The following is a 16,869-nucleotide window of genomic DNA, read 5'->3' as shown; positions in this document are numbered from 1 at the left end:
TACCTGTATTCTTACCTGTGGGTTGTTGCCCTGTAGAATAGCTACTTGAGATATACCTACTATATACTGTACTTACCTGTTGAGTAATCAACTGTAATATACAATCACTGGCCTTTTCATTATGTACACCTGTGCAATCTAATTCAATCAATTACAGCAGCTCTGATATAAATTCTTCATCTATAAAGTTTAGATATTTTCAGTTTTTGTTGACATTGTAAGGAAGCTGAAAATTCTACTATGTTTATTATTGAGGTCATAGTGGGTGAAAATGATGTATTAGGGTGCATTATATTGAATGGGTTTCCTAATATTTTGTCCACTGCATTAACATACAAGAAAGGGGCAAAATATTAGGAACACCATTCAATATAATTCACCCCACTATGCCACCACCACGTAGGACAACCTCAGTAATAAATACAAAGTAGAATTATAACCTTTTTAACAATAACTACAAAAACTGAAAATGTATAATATTCAGAAACATAGAATTTAAAGGAGAGCTGTTGTATTGGATTGCACTGTGCACCTGATGAAGTGGCCAGTGAGTGTTCATGCAGTTGTTGAGCTTCTTCAAGTTAACCTTACAGTTGCACCCTCTATGTGTCTTTCAGGTGGAGGAGTCAGTTGAGCCAGGCATCATTGACACTCCTGTTGCTCTTGTCACAGCAGTCACAGAGGACACTGCAGGTCCAGTTCATTTCAGTCCTGCAAGCATTTCTATTGTTGTGGAAGAGGATGTTGATGATGAGTGAGATCCCTGCTCACTGCTGTTTGGGTTGATGTATGCATTGCATTTGGACTATGCCAAGAAACTCATTCACACTTTTACATTCAGCCAGAAAATCCTAATGGGTCTTGATGATGGTAAACCACTTAAACCCTGCCTACTGAGTCTCAAAAGCCACCTGTTAATGAAAGAGTAGGCTAACTTAAGAGCTGTGTTTACAAAAAAATACACATGTATTTTCTTGTCTGCATGTTGATGTGTTTTGGGGGTTCCCAGTATGGTAACTTTATAGTATGTTTCTGAACAGCATGTTAGTCATTACCAGTTGTACACCAACTTGGTGCTCTGAATCCTAAAATGTTTTTTTTCCTAAAACCTTTTTTATAGGTTTTTACAATGTGCTATGTGTTGGGACTTTAATACTGGGCAGGCGTGGACTCAGTTATGTGCTCTGATTGGCTAAGCATGGTGCTGAACTTCCGCCTCGTGTCTTTATGCTCCTCTCTTGTGGCTATGTGTTGGCATTGCAACTTGCTTTGTGGCTATGTGCAGGAATTACACTTGTTTTTGTGGCCTTGAGCGTCTGGGTCTCTTGAACACCTGGGCCGCTCGTATCTCTAGAATTGATACATGAATGAATGGCTTCTTGTATGAGCCAGACACCTCCCTAGGCTCAGGATCCCTCCCTAGGATGGGAAAGAAGCCTCTCTAGTCGCCAAGGACATATGTGGCCTGTTGGTATGAATTATGTTACAACACACACACACACACACCACACACACACACACAAATTGAGTTTAACAAGATGTTAGTTACACACGTGGACAAAATTGTTGGTACCCCTCTGTTAATGAAAGAAAAACCCACAATGTTCACCGAAATAACTTGAAACTGACAAAAGTAATAATAAATAAAAATTTACTGAAAATTAACCAATGAAAATCAGACATTGCTTTTGAATTGTGGTTCAACAAAATCATTTAAAAAAAAAACTAATTAAACAGGCCTGGACAAAAATGATGGTACCCTTAACTTAATATTTTGTTGCACAACCTTTTGAGGCAATCACTGCAATCAAACAATTTTTGTAACTGTCAACGAGACTTTTGCACTTTTCAACAGGTATTTTGGCCCACTCTTCATTAGCAAACTGCTCCAGTTGTCTCAGGTTTGAAGGGTGCCTTCTCCAGATGGCATGTTTCAGCTCCTTCCACAGATGTTCAATAGGATTTAGATCAGGGCTCATAGAAGGCCACTTCAGAATAGTCCAATGTCTTGCTCTTAGCCATTCTTGGGTGTTTTTAGCTGTGTGTTTTGGGTCATTATCTTGTTGGAGGACCCATGACCTGCGACTGAGACCAAGCTTTCTGACACTAGGCAGCACATTTCTCTCCAGAATGCCTTGATAGTCTTGAGATTTCATTGTAACCTGCACAGATTCAAGACACCCTGTGCCAGATGCAGCAAAGCAGCCCCAGAACATAACTGAGCCTCCTCCATGTTTCACAGTAGGGACAGTGTTCTTTTCTTGGTATGCTTCATTTTTGCGTCTGTGAACATAGAGCTGATGTGCCTTGCCAAAAAGCTCCAGTTTTGTCTCATCTGTCCATAGGACATTCTCCCAGAAGCTTTGTCGCTTGTCAATATGCATTTTGGCAAATTCCAGTCTCGCTTTTTTATGATTTGCTTTCAACAGTGGTGTCCTCCTTGGTCGTCTCCCACTAAGTCCACTTTGCCTCAAACAACGACGGATGGTGCGATCTGACACTGATGTACCTTGACCTTGGAGTTCACCTTTAATTTCTTTGCAGGTTGTTCTGGGCTCTTTGGTTACCATTCTTATTATCCGTCTCTTCATTTTGTCATCAATTTTCCTCCTGCGGCCACGTCCAGGGAGGTTGGCTACAGGCCCATGGACCTTAAACTTTTGAATAATATGCGCAACTGTAGTCACAGGAACATCAAGCTGCTTGGAGATGGTCTTATAGCCTTTACCTTTTACATGCTTGTCTATAATTTTCTTTCTTATCTCCTGAGACAACTCTCTCCTTCGCTTCCTGTAGTCCATGTTCCGTGTGGTACACACCATGTCACCAAACAACACAGTGACTACTTTTCACCCTTTAAATAGGCAGACGGACTGACTACAAGTTTGAAGACACCTGTGATGCTAATTAGAGGAAACACCTTAGTTTAACATTTCCCTATGGTCAAATTATTTTCAATCTTTTCTAGGGGTACCATCTTTTTTGTCCAGGCCTGTTTCATTAGTTTGTATTTTAAAATGATTCTGTTGAACCACAATTCAAAAGCAATGTCTGATTTTCATTGGTTAATTTTCAGTACATTTTTATTTATTATTACTTTTGTCAGTTTCAAGTTATTTCAGTGACCATTGTGGGTTTTTCTTTCATTAACAGAGGGGTACCAACAATTTTGTCCACGTGTTGTATATTTGTAGCTAGAGCAGAGGTGTTTAATTGTGCTGTGCCTATGTAGGTTTTTATTCAAACTAAATACTTTACCAGGTAATTTCACTGGTTAACACACTTACAGCTATTGGGTAGGTGGTGAAACCAGTGTGTGACTTGAGTCACTTAGCGCATCATGGCACATGTTTATACACCTCTGAGCTATAACAGGGTTTAAAAAAAATACTGCTGTTGATGGTCTGACATGTTCGTATAAAACAATTTTAAGACTGAATAAAAGAAAAAAGAAAATGTACAGCTGAAGTTATTTATTTATTTTTTGTTTATTTCATTAGCCTGTGGGTTATACACAAGTATATTTTTTGAGTTTTGATTTCTATTTAATAAAGTACCATTGAATCAAAATAATTAAGTATGGAGAAACTAAAAATGTGCACACGTTAAACAACATTTTTAAGCACTGTGCACTTAAAAAAACAAAAAACAAAAAAAAAGAGTTTAAGATTGATTAGATTGTATTTTTTAGAAGAATTTACAGTGGTTTACAGTGTAGGAAATTAATGGGATTCTTAAAATATTTTTTTAAAAAAAGGGAGGTGCAAAATATGAATTTTTATTGAGGTGTGTCTTGTTAGTACCACATAGCAGGTCTGCATTGGCTGACGAGGCTACAGATGGGAGGTAGCCGTAGCTGCTGTGTGGGTCACACAGGCAGACCATCGTCGGGTGACGGCCTCGGTTGTTGCCATCTGCCGGGATGAAGCCGCAGATGTCGAGCTGTCCGTCTGGAGCGTCGGCCCGAGAGCAGCCTCCGGAGCCCCCTTCTGGGAGCCAACTTCCGAGAGGATGGAGTATTTACTCGCCAGGTTCAGACGAGGAGGCGAAGAGCATCGGCCATGTAGTCCTTTCCGGGTGCGGGCCATTACCCCGGTCCGCAGTGGGCTGGGTGTAGAGGAGGCAGCAGGCCGTGGGCAGGTGGAGTCCCAAAGGATGGTGTTTTGGAGGGCCGCACTGAGACTGGAGATTTGTTTGGACTGCTCCATCGCCAGGTCTGTGTAGTACCGGAACGTGACAGCACGGCTCCCTTTCTTTGGGGAAGCTACTCATCCTGTAGCGACCGGCAGCAGGTGTTTGCTTGTCCGCGTTTTGTTTTGTTTTGTTTGTTAGATGTACTGAAAGTTCCCTGTTTTTATTCAATCGTTGATGGAAATGGACTAAATACGATTGTTCATTCAAGCAGTCGCCATGGAGGTACTTTACGCCGTCATCTTATGGACCTTATGGATTCATTATGTCCAAGGCGAACGTAACCAGTAACATGAGCCGGTAAGGACATACTCCTACTCCTCCGTTTCAGCGCCCTAGGCGACTCGGAGGGGGGGGGGGGGGAGAAGGTTTCGGGGCGCCCTAGCAATTGCTCCCGCGCCCCCTCCCTTCTCCGTTTGTTTTGTATATTTTAATTGACTAATTAAGGGCGCCACCAGAGGGCGGCCCCAACCCATCTGCCGCCCTAGGCGATGGCCCAGGTTGCCTATGCCGAGCGCCGACCCCGCTCCTGGGAATGTTTAACGCGATGGGACAATCCGAGCATGGGGAATTGATACTTGGACCCACTTGTAACTGAAGACATTCTAGCCGAGGTCTCCAGGCACAGTTCTCATGGAAATGATCGTAAAAACGTTTGCAAGGAGAGGATACGGGGAAGGAGCGATGGCGCCCGACTCAGGTTAAAACGCCAAAGATTTCGCCGTATTCCGCTCCCATCCATAATACTCGCAAACGTCCAGTCGCTCAGAAACAAGACCGATGAACTACAAGCAAATTCAAACTATTAACATGAATACAGGAACGCCTGTATTATGGCCTTCAGTGAGACGTGGCTGTCGTCCAGAGGCTCCGATGCGGATTTATCGATCTGCGGCTTTGGGGCGCCTGTCAGGCTGGACAGGGACGCCGAATCTACGGGGAAATCTCAGGAAGGTGGTGTGCGCGTATACATTAACCAGCGGTGGTGCAGCAACATCACCGTCAGGGAATCAATATGCACAGCTGACATCAAATTGCTATCTACCTCTGTTCGCCCGTTCTATCCAAGAGAATTCACCCAGACATTTGTGACTGTAGTGTACATACACCCCAAGGCTTACACACAAACTGCTGCCGATACTATTCACAAGGTCAAAGACTTCAATCTCTTTCCCCGGATACCCCGTGTCTCCTTATGGGAGACTTTAACAACTGCAAACTGAGTAAAAGTCTCAACCTCTATCAATACATCACCAACCCAACTAGGAAAAATAAGACTTTGGACATGTGCTATGGCTCAATTAAGGAGGCTTACAAGGCCTCCCCTCTGCCCCCCCTCGGTTCCTCAGATCACCGTGCTATCCATCTCACCCCTGTGTACAGACCTGGGCTTAAGAGGGGGAAAGAAAAAACTAGAGAGATTAAGGACTGGAATGATGAGTCTGTTTCTAAATTACAAGGTTGTTTTGATTGCACAGATTGGAATGTCTTCAAGGACTCTGCTTCAGATGTTGATGAGCTGACTGACACTGTATGCTGTTATATCTCTTTTTGTGAGGATTCGGTTATTCCTAAAAAACATGTAAAAGTGTATGCAAATAATAAGCCATGGGTCACTAGTTCCCTGAAACAAGTGCTTATGAAAAAACATAGTGCTTTTCACAATGGTGATATGGATGAAAATAGAGAGGCAACTAAGGAGGTCAGAGCAGAAATCAAGAGGGCTAAATTACAATACAAAAATATGATAGAGGAGAGACTGGGAAGTAACAACTTGAAGGCAGCATGGGATGGGGTTAAAAGAATGACAGGTTTGCATAAAACACAAAACAAGCCAGTCCATATCCCAATGTATAAGAGTGGTAGTGATTTATCTGAAGCATTGAACACTTTTTTTCATGTTTTGATATTCATGACTTTTCAGATGAACATAAGAAATTAACTGAGGAGCAAGCTCTGGTAAAGTCCACACCATTCTCAATTACACAAGAAGATGTAAGGTCAGTATTTAAGAGAAATAAGGTCAATAAAAGTCCGGGTCCAGATGGTATTACTGGGAGATTGTTAAAGTGCTGTTCAGAACAGCTCTGCGGGGTGTCCACTAATATTTTTGAGATGTCCTTGGAACAGAGAAGGGTCCCAAAGGCATGGAATGAGTCCATTATTGTTCCAGTTGCAAAGAGCAACACTACAAAAGGTTTAAATGACTTAAGACCAGTGGCACTGACCTCACTGGTCATGAAGTCATTTGAAAAGATTGTGAAGTCTCTTTTGTTGTTAAGGGTGGGTGAGGACCTGGACCCAAGGCAATTTGTATACAGGGCTAGAAGAGGGGTGGAGGATGCCCAGATGACACTACTAAATCTCCTGTACAGTCATCTAGATGGTCCGGGAACACACGCCAGGCTTTAGTTTTTAGATTTTTCTTCTGCTTTTAATACTATCCAGCAACATGTTTTAGTCAGTAAACTACTATCAGAATTTAATCTTGAGAGTAATCTTGTGAGCTGGATTATGGATTTCTTAACTAACAGAACACAACGAGTAAAGGTAAATGGTTGTCTCTCGGAAAGGCGTGTCTCTTCCACTGGCTCTACCCAGGGTTGTGTACTTTCCCCTGTACTGTATATCCTCTACACTAATGACTGTAGAAGTCGGCATATTAATAGACACATCCTGAAATTTGCTGATGACACAGTTATTGTTAGATTACAGCATAAACATGAATCTCAGCATGGGCCAGTGGTTGATGAGTTTGTCAGCTGGTGTGACAAGTCTTTTCTTCATCTTAACATCTCAAAGACAAAAAATATGGTCATTGATTTTAGAAGAAACCAATCTTGTTGTCCACCACCTACATACATAAATGGAAACTGCATAGAGATGGTTGACCAGTAAAAATATCTGGGAACAATGATAAAAAATAAACTCAAATTTGATGTTAATACTGATACTATTTGTCAGAAGGGGCAACAATGATTGTACTTCCTTTTTTTTTATAAATCTTTTATAGAATCTGTTCTCACTTTTTCTTTTATTGCCTGGTATGGGGGCATCAGCCTTAGGGACAAAAACAACCTCAGCCATATTGTGACGGTGGCTGGGAAGTTGATTGGCTGTCCACAAGTATCCTTGCTGAACATTTATGAGAAGCATGTTGCTCAGAAAGCAATGGCTATATTGGACTGTAAAAATCACCCCCTTCATTGTTCACTTGAGGCCCTTCCCTCAGGCCGGCGACTAAGAGTCCCTCTTTCTAAGTCCAATAGGACAAAGAACTCTTTTATCCCTTGCGCAATTTGTTTGCTCAATTTGCACAATTCTTTGCACATACCTGTAAATGTATTTGAATATGATGACTAGATAAGTATGACAGTTTTTTTTCGTGTCTATCTCTTTGTCGTGTGTCCTTATGTATATTGTGTTTTTTATGTGTACCTGACTGCAAGACAAGTTTCCCTTTTTGGGACAATAAAGTTCAACTGAACTGAACTGAATTGAAGTTCCTCAGAGAAGCTGGAGAGCTGGGTTTCTTTCCTTTGGAGTTCATCTGACAGTCTGCGGATATCCTATTTGAGGTAGGCAATCTTTGTGTCTAACGTATTTTGTAGCAGGATAGGGTCATCGGGTGATGATGTTGACACTGTAGCCTCGATTTAGGGTAACCTTGGAGTTAAAACTCAACTCGGTTTTAACGTGAGCAATCACGATCCTTAGATAAAAACGTGTTCTTCCAACTTTGAGAAACATCTGGACCACCTTGACGTTAATTCTTGGTGTAGATCGTTCCAAGAATTAATGATTAACAAATCCAATCCACTATCTGTAGCACTCAGAGCTAAGCCATCATGCTACTGTCTCTGTACAAAACTCTGCATCTTTCACATTTCAAACATCGAACAACGTGTTTACCGTTACAACACCGGTAGAGCCGGCTGGTGAGACACCCGATTTGGATCCCCATTGGAATTCCTGTTCCCCCTCGAAACGCCAGTGCCAGATGTAACAATTCCGCCCCCCTCACAGAACTAGGAGTGATACTCAGTCACAAAGTCACGCAGGTGCTGGGGCCTGCCGCGTGCCCGAGCTGGACGGGTTCAGGTGCAGCAACAACCACTGGCCCGTCGGGCTGGGCCGGAGGAGCTGGGATTGGTGCAGCCTCTAAGCATGCAGCCGGCAGAACTCTAGCAGCGGGCACCACCAGGTCTGGGCTTGGGGGAGCGTGTACCTTGCCCAGGCGGTTAGCATGCCAGCGTGTGCCGTCGGCGAGCCTGAATGTAGCCGGGCCAAGCTGTTGGCTGACCTGGGCCGGGTCCGACCAAAACGACTGGAGCTTGTTGTCCCGATGAGGTCGACGAATCCTGACCCAGTCCAAAACAGCGATGGCAGGTGGCTTAGCACGTCGGGCCCTGTCGAAACGGTCCTTCATCCGACGCTGGCGTGTGTCGACGGCGGCTCGAACCGGGTGGGCTGGGGCTCAAACTGCTGTAGGGCGGAGCCTATCCAGAGGCATCTGGAGCTCCTGCCCCAGCATAAGGGAGGCTGGGGCGACTCCTCTGGTGGCGTGTCGGGTGACCCGGTAATGCAGCAGCGTTTGGAGGAGGCTGGTGGTGAGTGTGCACCCTTGTGCCAGATGGGCCCTAATGCCATTTTTCAATGACTGGTTCAGCCATTCCACCCCCCCATTCGCAGCCGGGTTGTAGAATGCTGTGCGAATGTGGCGTATTCCTTTCCCCTCCAGATAAGAGGACAGTTCGTGGGAGACCATCTGGGGACCATTGTCGGTCGTGATCCTCTTGGGCAGGCCCCACCGCGCGAACAGAGAGTCGAGAATGTCAACCAACACCTTGGCTGTGACCGAGCCCACAGGCGCTACCTCTGGACACTTAGAGTGGAGGTCGTAGACAATGACGAGGAACCTCTGGTGATGCGGTACTCCATGCAGCTCGCCGCAGATGTCAAGTTGTAGGTGCTCCCAGGGTTTGGATGGCCAGTCCAGTGGTTGCATGGGCGGGGGTGGGGCTGGGGCCCTGGTCTTACCACTAAGAAGGCAAGCAGTGCAGTCCTTGACCAGGGTCTCGATTTCCCTATCGATGCCTGGCCACCACACCACGTCGCGACACCGCTGTTTGAGCTTGACTATGCCCAAGTGGCCCTCGTGCGCCATAGCAAGGGCACGCGCCCGAAGGGCACTCGGGACCACAGTGCAGAGCCCACGAGCGATGCAAGTGTCATTCCAACATGGCAGTTCGTCCCTGACCCTGGAGTAGGGGAGCATCTCATCTGGTACCCTCACCGGCCAGCCCTGTCTGATGTAGGTCGAGAGTGTAGAGAGGGTGGGGTCGTCAGCTGAGGCGTCCTGGATCTCCCTCAGTGACACTGTCTCCTGGAGGGGTGTGTGGAGGAGCTGGACGAGGTCGTGCTCGGCCTGGTCCTGACCGGGGGCCAAATATGGATCTGGGGGTGAGTTGGGGATTGCACGTGACAGCAGGTCAGCCACCACGTTGTCCCGATCCGGCGTGAAATGCAGGCGGAAGTTGTACTGCTGCAGGCGGTCGGCCCAACGATGGAGACGGAGTGGTTTGTGGCCGGTGCCAGACGTGGCTAGGAGGGTGGTGAGGGCCTGATGGTCCGTCCTCAGTGTGAATGCGCGTCCGTAGAGGTACATGTGCCAGCGCTCACATGCCCAGAGGCACGCTAGGGCTTCCCGCTCCCCTACCGAGTACCTCTGTTCCGTGGGGCTGAGAGCCCGTGAGGCGAAGGCGATCGGCCTCTCCACACCCCCTTGCAGCTGGGACATCACAGCACCGATGGCCATGGCGGAGGCATCACATGTGAGGAGGGTGGGGCTGGCTGGGTCAAAGTGCGCCAGGACCGGTGGTGTGGTGAGCTGGGACTTCAGGAGGCGCACAGCGTCCGAGCAGGCAGACGACCAGAACCAGGCCTCACCATGTTTCAGCAGCTGTCGCAGTGGTGCAGTCGTGGCCGAGTACTGTGGCAGGAAACGTAGGTAGAATGTTGTCATACCCAGGAAGGAGGCCAACTGAGTGGCTGAGGTGGGCTCCGGGACACGGTGGATGGCCTCTGTGTTCGAGTGGAGAGGGTATATGCCATCAGCCGAGAGACGGAACCCCACAAACTCAATGGCCGGGGCAGCGAAGACACACTTCTCGCTATTGAGTGTGAGGTGGTGCTTGGCCAGTGCACTGAACACTCTGTGTAGGCGCTCGTCTTGGCTCTCGACAGTGGCCCCGTGAACCACGATATCGTCCAGGTAGATGGCCACACCCGGGATCCCAGCGAAGATGGAGGCCATTATCTTTTGGAAGCAGCTGGGGGCAGAGCTTAGACCAAAAGCCATGCGTATGTAACGGAAGACCCCTTTGTGGGTGATAAACGAGGTGAGGTTGCGGCTCTCAGGGTGTAGTGGCACCTGGAGGTAACCCTGGCGGAGGTCTAATTTGGAGAAAGTGGTGGACCCGTGGAACTGGGCGGTGAGCTCCTCTATCGTTGGCAAAGGGTATTTGTCTGGGATGATGGCCTTGTTTACCGCTCTTAGATCCACGCAGAGTCGCAGCCCCCCAGACTTCTTCTTTGCCACCACAATGTTGGAGATCCAGGGCGATGCATTCACCTGCTCGATGATGTCGCCATCGAGCATGCTCTGTAGCTCAGAGGAGATGTCATTGCGGATCGCCAGAGGAGAGCGGCAGAGGGGCTGGATGACAGGCGTCACCTGCGGGTCTAACATGGGCTGGTGGGCGAAAACATCGAGGCAGCCCACACCGCTGAACAGCATGGGTCACTGTTGCTGCCAGGGGATGGTAACAGTGTGAATCTCTGAGCCAGCGGTGTCTAGCAGAGTGAAACCGAGGCTGTTGAAAAGGTCGAGGCCAAGGAGGTTGGTCCCGTGGCGTGCAATATTGAACCTGAAGAGTGGCAGTGTCTTCTCTCCGTATTTCACAGGCAGCTGAAGGGAGCCCATGATGTCAATCTTTGAGTTGGCATAGCCACGCAGGGTGGTGGTGGGCTGCCCCAGTGGCTCGTGGGAGAAAAACTGTGTGTAAGTCGCCAAGTTCAGGAGGGACACCGTGGCTCCAGTGTCTAGGAGGAGCGGTAGAGTAACATCACCAACCATCAACGAGCATGTTTTAAATGGCGCTCGTCCTGAGCTAACATTGTGGATGATTGTGGTAGGTGGCTGGGAGTTTCCCGCAGTTGGAGCAGGTTTTACCATGGGCAAGACAGATCTGAGCTCTTGAATTGTGCGCAGAAGAGCCACAATTCCCACATGGCTGGTGTGGGCGGTCACGTGACTGAGAGGCTAGTAATATGTTCTCCTCGCTGCTGTCTACACTCACGTGGAGGAGGGGCACCCGTGACTCAAGTGGGCCCGCTGCCTTGGCCAGTGCTAGAGAGTTGGAAGAGGTGGATAAACTAGCTGCACATTCCAGAGCAGATTCAACCTGAACTGCAAGGTGTAGAGCTGCTTCTAATGTTAAATCATCATTTTCCAGTAGGAGTCTTTCCCTTATTTTGTCACAGTTCGTGTGCAGTATCAGGTGGTCCCTTATCATTTCGTCCTGTAAGGCCCCGAACTTGCACAAGCTACCTAAACCTCGTAAATCCACCACAAACTGCGTCACTGACTCACCCAACCGTTGGCGCCTCCGTCAGAATATGACGCGACCGAGCAGAGCACTTTGTGGGGCTGCGAAATGTGCTTTTGGTAGCTCCACAGCATTTGTGTAAGTTGTTGCGTTGCCGAGAGTTCCAAACACGTGCTGTCCCTCCGCTCCTAGGCAGTGCAGCAAGAGTGCACGTTTCCTTACTGTCGAAACATCTTCTAAGCCGGCAGCTAGAATATATGTTTCGAACGAGGAAATCCAGCGAGGCCACGGTACCGGTGGTTCTCCCGGTAGGGCTAGGAAGGGGGAGGGTGGTGGTAGGGAGCAATCAGCCATCTCTCGTCGCCAATGTTATGTTTGAATAACAGAGACTGAAGCCAGACCTTAGTGGAGCGTGCTCTCCGTTTATTAACCAAAACGCAACTCGCTGAAAACAGGTACGGTCACGTGAATCGCACGTTACCGTAAAACACATTGCAGTGACGCAGCAGTGCCAGATGTAACACCTACCTCAGCTTTCAGGAAACAATATTTTGTTAAGTGTTCGGTGAATTGATCATTGATTTGTGTGAAATCATGAATGAATAGGCATTCTGTGCTGCTTAGTTCTTTTAAAATCGTATAAATCATGCATTTCTTTGGAACTAATAAAGAAATGAATCTGAAATCTTGGTTGGACTCTGCTCTTGTCTGTTTTGTCCGATCGAGGCAATATAATAATATAATTGTAGTGCGTATATACTGTAATTGTAGCCTAATTGAAGAGGGTGTCTAACCAATTCCGATGGGCGTGAAGTGTATAAATTATGGTGGTAAGGCTGTACATGATCTGGGAAACGTGTTTGTCACATGAATTTATGTTGGATTTGTGGAAATAGACAAACTTGTAGTGAGTGTTACATAATTCACCTACAGTATTTTGTTATGTGTTGTTCTTTACACTGTTAGGCATGTCTTTTACTGTCTCTGTGTTTCAGGGATCGCTGTCCCTTTAAGGATTACGAGCTTCTCATGACGCGGAGCCCGATGCGGCATATGTTCTCTTGCAGCACGTTTTGATTCCTGTTTTCAAAAACTAAATAAACGAGTCACACAACTGTGTGCTCAACGAGCGAAATTGTATCCTTCATTTAATGCAATTTCCACACTGGTGACCCCGACGTTAGTCTGCTGGACGTATCCAGGGACACGACACGACCGACACGACCATGACCGCGAACGCTGTTACTCTCAAGCTCCCCGAATTCTGGGAATCGTCGGCGTTGGCATGGTTCGCCCAGACCGAAGCGCAGTTCGCGTTGCGGGAGATCACCGCGGATACGACGAGGTACTACTACGTTGTGTCAGCTCTTGGACATTCGACAGCATCCAGAGTGGTGAGGCCTCCTTAAAATTCCTCCGGCAAGGGAGAAGTATGCGGCACTCAAAGTCCACCTGTTAAAGACATTTGAACTGTCGGACGCTGAGAGAGCCAGCAGGCTTTTCTCACTTCAAGGGCTCGGCGACAGCAAACCGTCTGAGCTCATGGACCGTATGCTGGATCTAATGGGTGAGCACGAACCCGATTTTCTTTTTGTTCAGCTTTTCCTGCGTCAGCTGCCTTCCCAAGTGAGGGCTGCTTTGGCCAACACCATGATCACTGACTGTCGGAGGCTGGCTGAGGAGGCTGATAAATTTTTCCTGGCGGGTCAAGGGCACTGTGTGGCCGCGATTTTTCCCGCGCACATCGCTCCTGTGACACTGGACGACTCCACGCTCATCGCTGCCACCACTTCTCGTCGGCAGCTGTCTTCTGACCCCCAGCAGTCTTCAGGCCCGCAGCAGTCTTCAGGCATGTGTTTCTACCATGCAAAGTTTGGACCGAAGGCTCTTAAATGTCGTCCGCCATGCAGTTACGGCGGGTTGGGAAACACCAGGGCCGGCGCTCGGTAGTGGCCATGAGCGTCGGCCGTGCTGGCAGGCTGCTTTTCATCCGCGACAGCATCTCCGGACGGCGATTCCTGTGCGACACGGGAGCACAGAGGAGCGTCCTTCCTGCTTCCCGTTTGGACATGGTGACCGATGGCCACAGCCCCCCTATGGAAGCTGCTAATGGTAGCCCCATCCGTACCTATGGAACGAGGTATATTGAGTTGTGTTTCGGAGGCCACCGGTTTGGCTGGGACTTTATTACAGCAAAGGTCTCCGTTCCCCTCCTCGGCGCCGATTTTTTGTGTGCGCATGGACTGTTGGTGGATGTAAAGAACCGCCGTTTGATTGACGCCGTCACGTTTTGTTCCTATGCGTGCACGCTCAGCGGGGCTGACTCCATACGACTGTCTAGCATGCTCTCCACCTCAGATGACTTCCACCATCTACTTGCCGGTTTCCCAGCCCTCACTCAGCCTACTTTCTCTGCGTCTGCCGTGAAGCATGGTGTGGAGCACCATCTCGCCACTACTGGTCCACCCGTCTACGCCCGTGCTCGGCGCCTCAACCCGACCAAGCTTGCCGTTGCGAAGGCTGAGTTTGCGAACATGGAGCGCCTGGGTATAGTCCGCCGGTCCGACAGCCCGTGGGCCTCACCCCTCCACATAGTCCCCAAACCCGGCGGCGGCTGGCGCCCGTGTGGTGACTACCGGCGGCTAAATGAGGCAACGACGCCTGACCGGTACCCAGTGCCGAATATTCAGGATTTTTCGGCCCACCTGGCTGGTATGGTGATTTTTTCCAAGGTGGACCTTGTCCGGGGATATCATCAGGTGCCTGTACACTCACTGGACGTTCCCAAAACAGCAGTGATCACGCCGTTTGGTCTGTTTGAGTTCCTGCGGATGCCGTTTGGCCTTAAAAACGCAGCTCAATCTTTTCAACGCCTCATGGACTCTGTTTTACGGGAGCTGACTTTTCTTTTTGTGTACTTGGATGACATCCTAGTGGCGAGCACGTCCAAATCCCAGCACCTGGCGCACCTCCGGACGCTTTTTGAGCGGCTCAGCCAACATGGGCTAATTGTCAACCCCGCCAAGTGCCAGTTTGGTCTCTCCACCATCGATTTCCTGGGACACAGAGTCACTAAGGACGGTGCAGCCCCTCTCCCATCAAAGGTGGAGGCGGTCGCACAGTTCCCACGCCCGCTCACTGTCAAGTCCCTGCAGGAGTTCATCGGCATGGTGAATTTTTACCACCGTTTCATCCCTCGAGCCGCCCAGCTCATGCGACCCTTGCATGAGGCCTTGCAAGGTAAGCCCAAGCACGCTGTAGAGTGGACTGAGGGCAGGGACAAGGCTTTTGTTGCCACTAAGGCAGCCCTGGCGAACGCCACCATGCTGGCACACCCTTCTCCCACAGCCTCCATCGCCATCACCTCGGATGCCTCGGACTACGCTGTCGGTGCCGTCTACGAGCAGTGGGTGGGCGGGGCCTGGCAGCCACTTGCCTTCTTCAGCCGTCAGTTGCGTCCCAACGAGCAGAAGTACAGCACTTTCGACCGGGAGCTGCTTGGTCTCTACCTCGCCATCAGACACTTTCGTTCCCTGTTGGAGGGTCGACACTTCACCGCTTTTGTCGACCACAAGCTGCTGACTTTCGCCATGGCCAAGGTGGCTGAGCTGTGGTCCGCCCGCCAGCAACGTCATCTGTCCTATATTTCCGAGTTCACCACGGATTTACAACACGTTGCCGGTAAGGACAACCAGGTGGCGGACTGCCTGTCACGGGCTGTGGTAGGAGCAGTCCATCTTGGTTTGGATTACAACCGCATTGCAGCGGACCAGACCACAGACCCAGACGTGCAACTCCTGAGGACCTCGACAACAGGGCTGAAAATAGAGGATGTGGTTTTTAGCGATGCCGGCACCACGCTCCTGTGTGACGTCTCCACAGGCAGTCCTCGCCCAATCATTCCCACGGGATGGAGACGAAAAGTTTTTGATGCCATCCATGGTCTTTCCCACCCAGGTTCGAAAGCGTCACAGAGATTGGTTGCGGCTAAGTTTGTTTGGCACGGCCTCAAGAAGGACGTTAGGGACTGGGCTAACACCTGTCTTGAGTGCCAGCGGGCCAAAGTGCACCGCCACACTAAAGCCCCGTTGGAGTTGTTCCCGGTGCCGGAGGGACGGTTTGACCATGTGAACGTGGATCTGGTCGGCCCTCTGCCCTCCTCTCACGGTTTCACCTACCTGTTGACAATGGTTGACAGGACCACCCGTTGGCCTGAGGCTGTGCCACTGACGTCGCTAGCGTTGGTCGAAATGACACGGGCGTTTATCAGCACCTGGGTTGCCCGTTTCGGCACTCCTTCCGACATATCCTCTGACCGGGGCGCGCAGTTTACTTCTGATCTGTGTAACGCTGTCGCACAGAGCCTCGGAGTGAAACTCCACCACACGACCGCATATCACCCACAGGCTAACGGACTCTGTGAGCGATTTCATAGGTCGATGAAGGCTGCTCTTCGTGCCAGCCTCAAAGACAGCAACTGGGTCGACAAGCTCCCATGGGTACTGCTTGGCATCAGGACTGCACCAAAGGAAGACCTACAGTCCTCCTCCGCAGAGCTTGTTTATGGCCAGCCGCTGCGGGTTCCAGGGGATTTCGTCCCTGGCACCACCGTTCCTTGGTCTGCCACTCTCCAGCGGTCCACGCTACTGGACAATGCAAGGCTTTTCGCACCTGTCCCCACTTCCCGTCACGGCCTCCCTCAGTCGCACATCCCCGCTGGGCTTCGGACGGCTGACTACGTTTTCATTCGCCACGACGCCCACAGGGGACCGTTACGCCCCCCCTACGAGGGCCCTTTCCGGGTTTTGGAGACGGGGGACAAACATTTTGTGGTGGACATGGGCGGCAGGCCGGAGCGACTCTCCATTGACCGCCTCAAGCCAGCTCACTTGGACGTAGCCAGGCCCATTGAATTGGCTCAGCCCCCACGACGCGGACGACCTCCAGCTCTGCCCCTGCCCCCTGCTCCCCTCCCTCCCGGGACTCCCACACTCCAGGCCTCATACCCGTGTCATGGCGGGACGCCTGCCACAGTTGTGGCTCCTCGACCTCCTCTACGACGCAGCAA

The sequence above is a fragment of the Pollachius pollachius genome (assembly GCF_949987615.1).
Source record: "Pollachius pollachius genome assembly, chromosome: 14".
Classification (NCBI taxonomy): domain Eukaryota; kingdom Metazoa; phylum Chordata; class Actinopteri; order Gadiformes; family Gadidae; genus Pollachius; species Pollachius pollachius.
The sequence above is the reverse complement of the archived record's forward strand: the minus strand, read 5'-3'. Positions refer to the sequence as shown.